The sequence below is a fragment of the Lissotriton helveticus genome, chromosome 4_1 (assembly GCF_964261635.1).
Source record: "Lissotriton helveticus chromosome 4_1, aLisHel1.1, whole genome shotgun sequence".
Classification (NCBI taxonomy): Eukaryota; Metazoa; Chordata; class Amphibia; order Caudata; family Salamandridae; genus Lissotriton; species Lissotriton helveticus.
The window spans coordinates 218,930,136-218,945,231 of record NC_136063.1 but is presented as its reverse complement, the minus strand read 5'-3'; positions in this window follow the sequence as shown (position 1 = coordinate 218,945,231).

The following is a 15,096-nucleotide window of genomic DNA, read 5'->3' as shown; positions in this document are numbered from 1 at the left end:
ACTATGTGCTGTCATTCTCCCTTTGAACACCAGTTTGGCCACCCCTCTTTCCTCCTGCCTTCTGCCTCTGCAGTTTCAGTTCTCCTCCCACAGGAAACCCATTGTCTCTCTGGCAGGCTACATCACGCCTCTTTACAAGATTTTGACAGAGCTTGGCAGAGGCTAGCCAATCAGGAGAAAGCAGCGGAAAGATCGGATTTTGGCTTACAGGAAAAAAAGTTATTTTCTGTGATGTTATTATAAATCTAACAGTGGCAAGTTGTTGGATTTATCATAACTATCATTGTAAGTTCTTGAATGATATTTTTAACTCCATCCTATTGATATTTATATTTAAATGAAATATTCCAATTGTATAATATGGAGCTAATTATCTACCTTGGGGAAAAATTAATTTGGCAGTTTTTCCCTCAGCAGAGCGTATTTTATAATGTCCCTTTTAAAATGTACATGGCACTCTCCCCCTGATGGAACCTAGGGGAGACCTTATGGGTGACATATATGTAAAAATAGGTTATCACTTTAGAAGTACCTTTCATTCCAAGTTCGAATTTTCAGAACATTGAATTTTAAAGGGACTTTGCAAAGCAGAGCTGCCTTCAAACTTACAGCAGGCAACACAGCAGGGCAAACTCCATTGTCAGAAATCTACTGGTCCTCTCAACTTCAATGCCCTATTATATACTTTGGACATACAGGTAGTTTTGAATCCCCCTTGCCTTATTGTGTATTAGGGACGTACAGGGGTAGGTCATTGCCAATTGAAATTATACCAAACCTTCATATACTTTAACAGCAGAACACTGGCCTTGGGTCTGGTAAGCAGAGCCCAGGGCACAGTCAGAGTCAGTTACCACCAGTACCAAGCAAGAAATTAGAGTTATCTGTGCCAAAATGATGACTTTCTCACAAAGCCAACCCAGACAAAGGGTGATGGGTAACTAACCTACACACTGTTAGTCCTCATCAGCTACGTGAAAAAACCTGGAAAACCCATATGCATTGGCATAGGCAGTCCCAGGTCTGCGTTCCACTGTGAAGTCCATCCCCTGTAGGTAAATGGACCACCTTAACAGTTTAAGATTCCCCCATATGCATGAACAATTTGAGAGGTCTGTGGTCAGTTTGAATACAGAAGTGGGTGGCAAAGAGGTATAGCCTCAACTTCACCAGAGACCAAACCAAAGAAAAGGCTTCCATCTCAATAGCACTCCATCTTTTTTCTCTGGGGAGAAGTCACCTACTGATTAAGGCAACTGGCAGATCAAGGCCCTCTTCATTTACTTGTGTCAGCATTCCCCCAATCCCTTGTTCTGGAGCATCTGTTTTAACCACGAATTCCTTTGTATAGTATGGGGCAAGTATCACTGGTTCTGAACATAAAACCTCTTTCAGAGTGTCAAAGGCCTTCTGACACTCTGGGGTCCAATTGAGTTACTTGGGCATCTTCTTAGAGGTGAGTTCTGTCAAGGTAGTCACAATGGTCCCATAGTTCTGGAAAAACCGTCAATAGTACCAAGTTAGGCCAATGCATGCCCTAACCTGTGTCTAGGTTGTATGACTTACCCAATCAACCATAGATTGTATCTTGGGCCGGAGTGATTTGCATAGCCTTGCCCTACAAGATGGCCCAGGTATACTACTCTACTCTGCCCGATTTCGCACTTACTGGCCTTAATAGTCTGGGAACCCTGCCTGCTACAGGACCTGAAGCACTTCCTTCAGGTCGAACAAGTGATCATCTCAGTTGGAATTTACACAGCTATATTGTCCAAATAAGCTGCACTGAACTGCTCCAACCCAGACAGGACCCTGTTCACCAACCTTTGAGGGTGGCTGGGGCATTCTTTAAGCCAAAGGGCAGTACTTTGAATTGGCAAGGTCCCACTGGTGTGGAGAATGCTGACCTCCCCTTTGCTACTTCAGTGAGGGCCATCTGCCAGTAGCCTCAAGTGCTATAAAAATTTACTCAGGTAATTAACAGCCCCTAACCTATCAACGAGCTTATCAGCTCTAGGTATACTGTGAGCATTAGTCTTCATGACTGCATTAAGTCCTCTGTGGTCCACAGATGCTACCTGGGGTTAAAGAGAACAGATGAAAAACCGTGGGTCTATGAACCTGAGCACCAATAGAAACTGAATAGTCCTTCTCAATTCAGAAGAGTCCTCTTAAAGAGGACGAAATCCCATCACCCACAGAGGTGGCATGCTTCATCATCTGGGATCTCCTCTTGGTTGCAAACCCTAATGCAATCAAGAGCTGCAACCTTCTCAACAGATGAAGGGAGCACACAGATGTTTTTGAGATAGTTTTCAATGGAGTCTTAATGGTGATGGTTGCAGTGCATGAGGAGAAGAAATATGTGATTTACAATTGGCTACCAGGACACAAACAATTTTAATTAGCGCTATTCTGGTGTCAAATATAAAAACAGTGGACCCAATTCACGGAACTAACTTAAGACTAAATCCTAAACTTACTACCATTTTGGTATTCACAGAAGGCATTTACTCATTTTGGTATTCACAGAAGGCACTTACTCATTTCGGTATTCACAGCAGTTAGGAGTCCTAACTTTAGGACTCTTAAATGCCTTCTGTGAATACCGAAAGTCTTAAAATTAGAATTTTTCCGAGTTTCGGAGTAGCAAAGTTAGGACTTCTAACTTTAGTACTCCTAAATGCCTTCTGTGAATACCAAAAGTCTTAAAGTTAGGATTTTTCTCAGTTTAGGAGTCCTACAATTAGGGGTCCTAACTTTACTACTCCTAAACTGAGAAAGATCCTAACTTTAAGACAGTTGCGGTTGATGATGTTTTTAAGTTGGTTTCTCCCCACCGAAAACTGGCTTACCATCACTATCTGCTCCTGTACAGGCTTTTTATTATTATTGCTGTTGTTCAGAAGATTATATCTATTATAAAATCTAGCCCATTTAAAGGACCTGTTAATCAATATTTTAGGATAGCCTCTTTCCTTAAATTTTGTTTTTACAAGTGCAGAATGTTCGTAAAAGTCTTCTAAGGACGTGCAGTTTCTACGTAAGCGTAGAAATTTGCCAAACAGTATGTTATCCCTTTGGCTTTTCCGGTGGTAGCTATTATAGATTTGGTGAACAGTTCCACCACCAAGGTGGCATCCAATGAATTGAGGGAGCGACTTCAACTTCACAAATGTATCACAGGGTCAATGTTGTTGATTCCCAAAGTTTTTCTTTAATCATATATCCAACAGAAATGACGACAGATTCTTCATTAAATTCAAATATTTTTTGCAAATCAAAATCATCTGTTAACCAATCATTAAACAGCTGACGCGTTTCATCCGAAGGCGGACATCATCAGGGCTGATAAAATAAAACGAAAAAAAGAAACTCATTACATGACCATTTCAATATAACCTGTAGTTTCACACTTTGCAGTTACACTTATTTCAACATAATCATTTCAAGTCTTATATTTATTAAATTACACCTGCCTAATTAACAATCTAATGTTGATTCAATGTACTATTTATCCAACAGAACAGTACGTTTACTCCTCCAGAACTCACATTGTTTATACATATGTTGCATGCCTACCTCACAATGTTTACTATTCACAGAAACAGATTTCTTCTTCACAGCGTTTGTCAAAATGTTTGACAGCAATTATCAGTCTAAAAGGAAACCATGACAATAATATGCATAATCAGTACATATATTACTCATGTTAGGTCTCAAAATCCCATTATATAGTGGTAAGACTACAATGTACACGTAACCAGTACAGTACCCCATTTAGAACATGTCTATATCACTCAAAATCTGTCTTATGAGAATCCATGTACCCTAAAGAAGGTTCATATTTTTTTTCGAAGTATTCTCACCTAAATGCACAATTCAGTAAGTATACAGGCCTCAACTTCCCTTCCCCTGTTCTGTTGCCACTGTTGTGATCTCTAGAAAAATAAATAAAAAGGTCAATGAATCAACTAATACTTCGAGCCACCATGTCCTCGCTTATCCTGTTGCCCACCATGTTCCAAAACACGACATGACGCTTACCACTTTATTCGGTAGTTCCGTGCATCTGTTTGCATCTCTATTCATACATTTTACGTCCCACTCTAACAATTCTGTAAAAATATATACAAGGGCTTCAAGTCAGAAGACGTGCTTCTAATTCCAATAATTCCTTGAAGTACTCTCCAAAATTATCCTACTATACTCACCTGATCAAAACAATTCCAGTACATCTGATCCTGTTAAGAAAAAAAAAATAGTACCCTTATCACTTAACTGTTCTGAAAAGCTTTCCGAAAAAATAAAACTATATTCTCCACGCTATCTACCCCTTACCTATTCGAGTATCTCCAAATTCTAGTGGCGGGAAGTCTCAGCCGGCGACATCGGGCGTCCTGCAAGGCCTCTGTGCAACAACCTCTCTTAAGCTGCCGTTATTTAAACCATCTATCCACCAATCAACGAAACTCACCCATTCTCACTAAAATAAAATATCAGATTTCCTCACCGGTCCGACTAGTTTCATTTCCGCCCTGAAAGTTACATTCTGCAGTTCGCGATATAGTATTTCCTGTTTTCCACATGTTTTAACACATGTCAGAATTTGTAGATCTATTTTTGAAACCCCTGGTGATAAATCTTCCCTCGTATATCAGGGACACCATGGACGTCCTCAATAAATTGGAGGATATAACATGGGAGGAAGGGTACACCCTAGTCACCATGGATGTGGTGGGGTTGTATACTTGTATACATACGGACAAGGGCATGGTTGCATTGAAACACTTTCTTGGCAGTAGGAATGTGAGTTTAAGGGAACACTAACATGTTGGTTGAAATGGCCAGACTGATACTGGCAAACAACTATTTTTTGTTTGAAGACTCCTGTTTCTTTTTTTCGTTTTATTTTAACAGCCCTGATGATGTCCGCCTTCGGACGAAACGCGTCGGCTGTTTAATGTTTGGTTAACAGATGATTTTGATTTGCAAAAAATATTTGAATTTAATGAAAAATCTGTCGTCATTTCTGTTGGATATATGAATAAAGAAAAACTTTGGGAATCAACAACATTGACCCTGTGATACATTTGTGAAGTTGAAGTCCCTCCCTCAATTCATTGGATGTTACTTTGGACAGTTTGGGATCTTTAAACGGTGGATCCACATGAGGTTTTGAGCATACCGTGGACTAATAGGAGAACAATATCAAGGAATCAATTGAGAAATCCGGTTTATTTTCTGTGCTTCAGTGCTCAACCCTTACCGTTGTTCTTGTGATTAGTATATAGTTCCACCACCAAGGTGCCATCCACATGTTTGATTGTAATATCTAAAAAATTGACACTGTTCTGACTATAATTGGCAGTAAATTTAAGATTCTTATCCCCAAGGTTCAGCCAGGCAAGCAATTCGTTAATAGGACCGCGCCATATGAAAAAAATGTCGTATATGAACCTGACCCACTTGTGGACATTTTCATAGAAGGGGGAGACTTTGTTGTAAATACGTCTTTCCTCAAATGCCCCTACGTAGGTACATGGTAGACTCGGTGCACATGTGGCCCCCATGCTGGTGCCTTTCAACTGGATGTACAAGTCATATTTGATTAGAAAAATGTTGCTAAGTAGGACCATTGACACACACTTAACAATTAATTCTTTATGCGCTCCAATAATTTCAGCATTTACAAGAGTCCTTCTCACTTCCTCAATGGTGTCATGTTGCGGTATGTTAGTATATAATTCCTCGATATCAAGGGTCACCATATACTCACTATCAGCATTAAAGGAGAGGCCTTCTATGTTAGATATCATGTGTGATGTATCCTTAATCTAGGACTTTTGTTTCTGAACAAGTGGCTTTAAAAACTCATCAGCATACTTGCTGAGGGGCTCCAAAAGGGAATCAATAGAAGCTACTATGGGTCTAAGAGGGGGATTGTTAAAGATTTTATGGACTTTAGGCTGGTATCTTGGAGTGGCTATTCATAAGAAATTGATATTCATTGGAATGTATCCATTCCTCATTCTTTGCATATTCAACAAGCGATTCAACTTCAGTTCTGATTGTCTCAAGTCGTGATCAAGGAACCCGCTGGTAGCGTTCCTGATTACAGAGAAGATCCAATGCTTTCCGTTCATAATTCTCCGTATCGAAGACTACCACCCCGCCACCTTTGTCCGCTGGCTTTACTGGTATTTTGGTGTCACTGGACAAGGAATCTAAAGCGCGTTTCTGTGCTAGGGACATGTTGTATATGTGGTGCTGTGTTTCTTTTAGAAGGTTATCTATTTCCATCCTAACAACTGCTTCAAAGATCTCCACATTCTTACCTACCATACCTAACCTAGGGGTAAACGTGGATTTCGGGGAAGACCTGAGTCAGCCACCTTTTCCTGACTTGGTCTATCCTCAAAGAACTTGCGTAATCTAATTTTTCTGGAAAATGCCTGCAGATCTTTATCCAGAAGAAGCTTATTTATACCTGTGGCAGGGACAAAACTAAAGCCTTTTTTAAGTACTCCCTCTTATGCTCTACTTAAAATTCTCTTAGACAGATTAATGATGGGGGTCTTTTCTATCGCCAATAGTTCTTGTTCCTTGTTCTGAGGTACTCTTACGGAGGTTGATTCCTCACATAATCTAGGGGTTGTTGATTGTGTCCATTTTGGCCACTCATGGGTATCCCCCTGCCTCTGTTTGAGTATCCCCTTTGGGGCCTCTGTTGTCTTTGTCTTAAAAAAAACCCTCAGGGTAATCTTTGTCTGATCCCTGTCTCGGCCCTTCTTCCCTATTTTGAACTACTTCATCCCCACTACTCTCTTGAGTGTCTTCTTATTCATCAGATATTCCCGATACCCGCACATATCTTGGTTTATCTCATCTAGTTTCTTTTTGGCTTCCCCTACGGCATTGCTCTGAGAGAGAGGTCTATTTTACTCTTGCCAGATTAAATTGTGGACTCTTTTTCGCTTCCGTTTTCAGATTTGTATGATGTATTCATATCTAAACATAATCTTGAAGCACATTCCCAGAGATTTCTCATTAGTAGAAGTCATATCATGCACCCGGGTAATGTAGTGTATGCATGAATATATGTGAATGGTGATAATCCTGTTTCTATGTACTATTCTGTTCTTATTCATTATTTTATTTACTACATTGACCACGATCCACCAGAGACAGTTTTATAGAGTCATCACTAGCACTTGATTATCTAATAAGTGTTTGCTAAGATGGATACAAAACAATACAGTCCTTTTGGGTCATGGCATTCGGGAAAATATTGTATTCATGTCATCGCTATCACTCAGAAATGTGCTGCTTGGCCCCGTATAAAGAAGGGATGTTGGAAATCAACCTTCTTTGAACAGTTCCTCCGTTTCCAGAGGAGCTGTCCAACAGGAAGATTCTCACAAAGGGACCTTGGGTGATGAATTTCAAATGTCAGCAGGGAATTCCTAGCCATGGACCTTTTGTATAATTCACTACCCAGTCTGCCATTAGATGGGCATATCCGGATCTTCAGGAAAGGCAAACTAACTTTGCTGTATTCTACAGTGAACTTAGGAAAGTTACTTTGCAAGTTCACCCAGGCGTGGAAATCCAAGATCATGGCTGCTGTACCACGGCAGACGAAAAAAATGTAATCTATGTATCTTTTCCACAGTAAAATCGGATCACGGAATGGATTACTGTGGTCCAGTACACAATCTTGTTCAAACCAATGGACATAAAGATTAGCCAGACTCAGCGCAAAAATGCTGCCCATAGATGTTCCAGATATTTGAAGATAGATGGTGTCTTCAAATTTAGGAAATGTTCAGTCATGGCTAATCTGGCTCACTCCATGATGAAGTGCACCGGATTGATGGTATCTAAGGGCCAGATGTAGGAAGCCTAATACCGGTCAGTAACGGCTAAAATTACTGATTTTCGTCCGTTATCGACTGGTATTAGGCATTTGAGATGTAGGGGCCTAATTTAAGGATTCAGTAATTTACCGAATCGGTAATTTAAGGAATTGGTAAATTACCAAATTCTTAAATACCGATTCGGTAAATTACCAAATCCTTAATGTAGGAAGCACTCAAGTGAGTGCCTTTCACTTGTAAGGATTCGTTATTTACCACCAACTACAAGTTGGTGGTAAATAACGAAAACCGTTAAAAAAGCAATTTTGTGCATTTTTTACAGTGCCATGTGGCAGACATACATGCCCTTAGGGCATATATTTGTGCCACATGTGCACCCATGCACTATTCAGGGGTGCAACAGGGTGTCAATATGACACCCTGCCACCCTTGAATGTGTTCCCCATTTTACCGAATCGGTATTTACCAACTCAGTAATTCCCATTCATTCCTATGGGCCTGGAGGCCCATAGGGATGAATGGGAAATGCCGAATCGGTAAATACCGATTCGGTATTTACCGAATCTTACCGATTCTGTAAAAAATACCGAATCGGTACCTACATCCCATTTACCGATTCTAAAATACCGAATTGGTCAAATTCGGTATTTTAGAATCGGTAAATCTGGATTACCTACATCTGACCCCAAGTCCTTTGCATCCAACAAACCTCGTATCGCATCAAGAGTTTCCTCCTGGGGAATACAGGTGTATAAGGATTCAACATCGAAAGACAAGGAAGTCAGTCACAATGTCAAATCCAATTTATGGCAGTAATCTAGGAACATCCTTAGTGTCCTGTAGATAGGTCGGCATTTCTTTTACAAGTGGTCGTAAAAAATGATCAACAAAGGTCAATAAGGGTTCTACCAGAGACCCTATCCCAGAAATAATGGGATGCCCAGTAGATGGTCTTTGGGTCTTGTGAATTTTAGGCAGTACATAAAAGTACGGCATCACCGGATGACTTGTAATAAGAAATTCAACCTCATGTGGTGTTATCCAGTTTTCAGTTTTAGCTTCTTCTACAAGGTCTCCAATTCTTTGGTGAGTCTGGGAGTGGGATCTACCACAAGTGGGCAATAAGCTCCCGTGTCCATCAATTGTCTTAGGCATCCAGCACGATACACATCCGTGTAAAAAAAAACAATCGCCCCGCCCTTGTCTGCGGGTTTGATTGTTAACATGGCCTCGTTAGCTAGTGTCCATAAAGCTTGTTTCTCAGTTGCAGGTAGATTCTGATAAGACTTGTTTTTGTTGGCATAGAGCATCCTAACATCTCGAGTCACTGCTTTCTCAAAGGTCAAGACTTGGTCAGGTACCAAATGTGTATGTGGATTAAAAATAGATCGGTTTTCAAGCCGGTGTTCATTGATGTAATGTATAACGTCATATCCCCCGTTTGCACCTTTCTAGATTAAAAAAAGAAATGTAAGCAAATTTTTCTAAAAAACATAGCTAATTCGCATCTCATCTGGAATGGGTCACCCATATGCATGGGGATAAAACCTAGACCTCTATGGAGAACTGTTTCTTCAACTGGTGTGAGTGTCCGTTAACTCAGGTTCACTACTAGATTGTCGTATCCGTGCTGGTCCCTGCTTGCTGCAGACCCCTTTTGCTGCATGTGTTTGGTAAGGATGCTTCTGAGTCCCAATGTACCTGGTGCTGTCCTCTTCTCCTGCCTCTGAGGCGTCCTCGGCCCTATCCTAAAAAAGGTTGGTTACCAAAGAATTGTTGTGGTTGTGGTTGATACTGGGGCATTGTGTACTGGAACTGGGAAAGCTGGAAGCTCCAAGGTGCCGGTGGCCACCATGGTCCTTGTTGTTCATATGGACCTGGTGCACAGCGCCTCCGGTTAAACCTGGTCTGTTGTCCCCTACCCTTATTCTGTTGTGCAATGGTGTTTGAGGAGTCAGGGTCACTCGAATAAGCATCTGACCCAGATGATGTATAATTTGAGCTATAACGCTTCCCTCTCTTATTAAACTCCGGAGGTGAATAATTCTCACTAGTGTACGGGTATACCTTTTCCAGTGAGAAACTGGCCAGCCCTTTCTAAAATTCTGTTTGGTCTTTAAACATTTTTCCCTAGGACCCCCTGTTTAAATTAGTTTGTTGTATTGTTAAAGAGAACAGACCAACAAACTTCTCCAGTACTTACTTGCAGGCTTTGTGCTGCTGGTCTGTCAATTTGGGAGCGAATACAACTCCCTCCAGTGACCCGTCTTGCACATCGTTGGAGAGGTGGTCTGGCACTGGCTCAGGTTCTTCCTTTCCTCCCCCCTTTGTGACCATTAACATGGGCATGTATGCCCAGTCTTGGGACGATTTCTGGGGGCAATAAGCTCTACCAGGTAGGTAACCTCACCCTTTTTCTCTAGGATTGGAAAGGGCCCAGTCCACTTTTCCTGGAGGCCCTGGGAGCCACCACACCAACGACCCTGGAGTGTAATCAGGCAGGACAGCCTTCTGGGTATAGCAGTGCTTCATGAGCTCCTGGCTAGCCTCCAGTTTCCTGTTTGTTTTAGACATTTTCTCTGCCATGCAAGATCTCTGACCTAGTACATAATCCAGCATATCGTCCTTGGCTTCCTTGAGAGGCTTTTTCCAAGACTCTTTAACCCGGTACAAATGGCCCTCTCACAGGGTACCCAAATAACAGCTAAAAGGGGCTGTCACCCCCGCCCTGGCTTTAAGGGGGTCTGCTTCAAGCTCTCAAGTGTTAGACACTCTCACTGTCCAGGCAAAACTTCTCTCTGGAGGGTCCACGTGGTCCTGTCAATTCTGCTAAACTGAAGGGCCTTGCAGGGATGGAATCCCTTCCTCAGAGGTCGGATCTTCCCCCTCAGGGTCAATTCCTGCTGCCCCTCCGGACTAATCTGGGCTGGCTCACCAAACCCATTGCTGGTTCCCTTGCCTTTGGATGCTTCGCCCATTGTTCCAGGGTCTAAGTGTCTAGCATTTCCCTTCTGGATAGGCTGTGACCTAGTCACGGCACATACCCATACAGGGATGTCCAGCATCCTTGCATTAACCATTCTCTCAAACCCTGACCAGTCAGATGCTTCAAGATCATTCTACTGAGAGTGCAGGAGATACAACTACCTTCTTAGGGCCTGTCACACATCCCCATTCCAAGCTCACCATTGCCATGGCATGGAGTTTGTCTCTGCTGTCTCTATAGGTTACCTGGTGATACACACCAGGTATGATCTTCCCTGGAGAAAACAGCTTATCTGTGACCATAGTCACACTGGCTCCTGAATCGCTCAGGCGCTCAACCTAAGTTCCATTGATCTTAGGCTTCTATCTGTACCTCTCCATGCTGGGATGCAAGGTGGCCAAGATTGCAATATCCACCCCACCCAAGGATAATAAAGTTGCCTCTATAAAACCCCACTCCAGCTCTGAGACAATCTCTTCCCCACACATACACTAGCATTCCCCAGGGACTGCCTCCAGTAGGGGGCTTCTTTGTGAAGACAGCATCTCCTTTCTTGTGCCCCGGCTGATTACAGTCATAGCACTTCCCTAGCAATGAACCTACTAGGTTTTTCCTGAAACCCCATCCCCTTTATGTTGGATTGGCTTGGGCCCCCCTCCTTGCATAGGTTTTTGTGGGTCTTGAGAGTACTCTTTCTATATTTCACCTTCTATTCCCTAGGCTTTTGCCTGGGGATTACTTGTCCTCACTTCTAATCATCAAATCCATGGTGCTGATTGGAAAACCGCAGTCTCAATCACTCATCAGCTAACTCCCTCAGCTCTCTGGGTGCTATTCAGCTTAGAATCCACGAGGTATTTGCGTATCTGCAGCACAGAAATGACACTCCAGAGTGTGGGTGTTCTTGTGTGTGCTCTTAGTTTGGTGAACCTCTGGTCAAAGGTTTTGAGATTAGGCTCAGATGATTGTACCAGTGTGATGCCATTCTTGTAGATTGATAATGCTACTTTGGCATCAAATAGGTTGGCAGGCGAGATAGATAAATTGAGACCATGGGGTATCTAGGTGGAGTTTTCAATTCCCTGTACATTGCATGAAGAAGATAATGTCTGATTTTATGAATTCTTTCTTTAAGCATAGGTAGGAGTAGGATATGAGTATTTCTGGGTGGGCTTTATAAGTCTGTGTTTGAGTTGTTTTGTTACATTCTTATAGAGGTTAGGTGGACAATTTATTTTGAAGGAATTAAGGACATATTTAGAGGAGTGGCTTTTTGTTGAGACATCTTGGTGCTAATAGATTTGTGTCCCTGTGATCTGTGTGTCCATGTGGTACTTCTTTAATATTGAGTTTCTTTTGTCTCACTAAGAGGTGTGAGCATCCAATATTGATTTATGTTACACACCATACCAAATTCCTATGCAGAAGACCTATATAAGTAGGAGCATAGTTGTTTACCCTTTAAATTATAAGCTCAAGTGAGTTCCGAGATGTCTGTCCTGTTCTGAGTTCTTTTTGTCCGAAGTACAGTTGTCCTTCCACGGTGTTTAGTTCTTTTTATGTGGATATCTCCTTCAAAGCTTTTAGACTTCTATGGAGATAGTAGTCCTTCCACAGTTTCTAGCAGCTGGTATCAGAGTGGAGGATCAGATTGAAAGAGGAAAATGAGAATTTCCCTTCCACAGTTTTGTTACATTAAAGGACGATAGTCTGTCTGCTATATTTAGACATACTATCGAATAGGGAGGCTCCAAGATGGATTCTTCCTGCCCAAATGTAGGGAAGGGGGTCATTCTCTGTACCTGCGCCCGGAGTCTCCCTGCTGCTGCCCTCAGGGAATGGGGAGAGTGGAGGCGGAAAAACAGAGAGTAGCAGAAAATGGCTTGTAGCTGGGACTCGCAGCTATCTCAAAGGGCTATTGAGTGTATGTCAGAGCAGCCGTGCCTCCAGCACTCTGCACGGGGCTGGGATTTCAATCAGGATAAAGTCCCATTGCTATTGTGCACCACTCTACCAGTACCACCGGGTGCTCACTCTATGGGTTTAGAGTGCTGCTCATCTTATCATCTGATGCTCAAAGCACTCCTCTCACAGCGCTACTTACTGGGTGAGCCTTTGCACTGTAACCAGCTCAGTTGCCACCTCCTCAAGTCACACAGAGGCAGTGGGTGTAGGGTAGTAGAGTGGCATGATGGGTTGCTGGCTGGGATCTGGCTGCTCACCCAACTCTTTCTTGTCTTCTCCCTTATTTAGTGCTGTGAGAAAGTTATCATTTTGGCCCTGATCACCCCTATGTTTACTGGTGGTAACTCCCTATTACTGTGGCCTGGGCTCAGCTTACCCGACCCAGGGACAGTGCTCTTATGTAAAGGTATATCATGGCTAGGTATAGTTGCAATTGGCAATGACAGCCCCCTGTAAGTTCCTAGTATATAGTAAGGCAAGGGGTATTTAAAACTACCTATAAATCCCTAGTACATAATAAGGCAGGGAGGTTGAGAGGCCCAGTAGACTTCCTGGACTGGAGTGTGCACTGCTGTGTTGTGTGCTGTCAATTTAAAGACAGCCCAGCTTTGCTGACTGTTTTTAGATTTAAAATATATGCAAATTAGAATTTGGAATTAAAGGTAGTTCCAAAATAGTATTCTACCTGATTATTTACATATAAGTCACCCCTGAAGGTCTCCCTTAGGTGCCCCATGGGTAGGTTGTCACATAACTATAAGAAGGGATATTGTAAAAGATGTTTGATAAGCCCCAATGTGGGAAAAACTGCTAAAATAATTTTCCCCATTGTCAATAATTAGCTCCGTAGGCTAACATTGGAATATTTAATTTAAGTATAAATATTGTTAAGAAAAAGCTCAAAATGTAATTCAAAGACTTACAATGATCGTTGTGTTTAACCCAACAACTTGCCACTGTTAGATGTATAATAAGTATCACAGAAAAGACATTATTAAACATTATTTTCTATAAGAACAAGCCAGCTTTCCAGCTGCTCTTTCATGATTGGATAGACTCTGCCAGGCTGACCTGACCTGTCTTAATGAGGTGTGAAGTAGCCTGCCACAGTGACAATGGGTTTCCTGTGGGAGGAGAATTGAAACAACAGAAGCAAATTGGTGTCGTATTTTTATTGTGTGTTGGCTCTTACTTATTTAATGTTTTGATGTTCTTAAATGTTTTACATACCTGTCTCCTAAGTTAAACCTGCCTATTTGTTGCTAACAACCAAGGGTTGAGCAAGGGAATAATGTATTGAGACCTTAACTGGACTTTTCTTTTGTTTTTGGGACCTTATTACAAGTGGTAAGTGTCAACCGAAACTCCTTCCTCGGGATCTGCTCAAAGATTGCTTCACCCACCTCCAGCCAGCTCCGACTTAGAAAGCTGTTACAGTGCTGAGTATTGGAGTGGGCAGGTGAGGGAAGGGTATGAAGGGGACTGTGGGGATGCAGATCTGAAAAGAAAAAGTGAAAACATACAAAAACACAATGCAGAACAAGTACAATTCACCCCAGTTGTGCATGGACAGTGACATACTTAATAGGTGACTTGACCACTTGTTTGTGAATGCTAGGATAACAGTCACAGGGATCTGCTTAGGAAAACACTTAATCAAAGTGCCTCAAGGTAAAATGTCCCTAAGAGAACCACTATTAAAATCCCCTCCAAACCTTCCTCTCCTGGTTAAATAGCTTTAGAGATAAGGATGCTAGAGGGATTCTAATGTTAACATTCAATCAATATCCTCAGGTAATCATGATCGCATTAAATCATGCATGAGGAGTGACAAAACTGTAAAATCACATTCTCTTCTTTCTGTACATAGAATGTGGAACTAAACCGCTGAAACAGTTAAACTACGCCCAAAGCCATGATGAAAAGCGTGTGGCCAAAGACATAGGAAGCAGCTGCTGGAGACTTCAGGAATGTTATGTTGTCAAGGAGACAGTTAACAAAGATCAGGACCAGTGATCAGGAAGATTCCAGAATAGTGAGCACGTGAGCATGGCCTGGCATCTTCTTACAGGCTTGTACTCACATTCAAGATGGCCACCGCTCCAGGCAAGATAAAAGCACTACAAGAAAAAACAAAGGGGAATGAAACATGCATGCATGTAAATTTCACCACACAGTAAACACATTCACTAAAGCATTGGACTAAGTGTTAAACATAAGAATAAAGCATAAAGTTGCACACTATGACCTATTCCCTGACAAGCA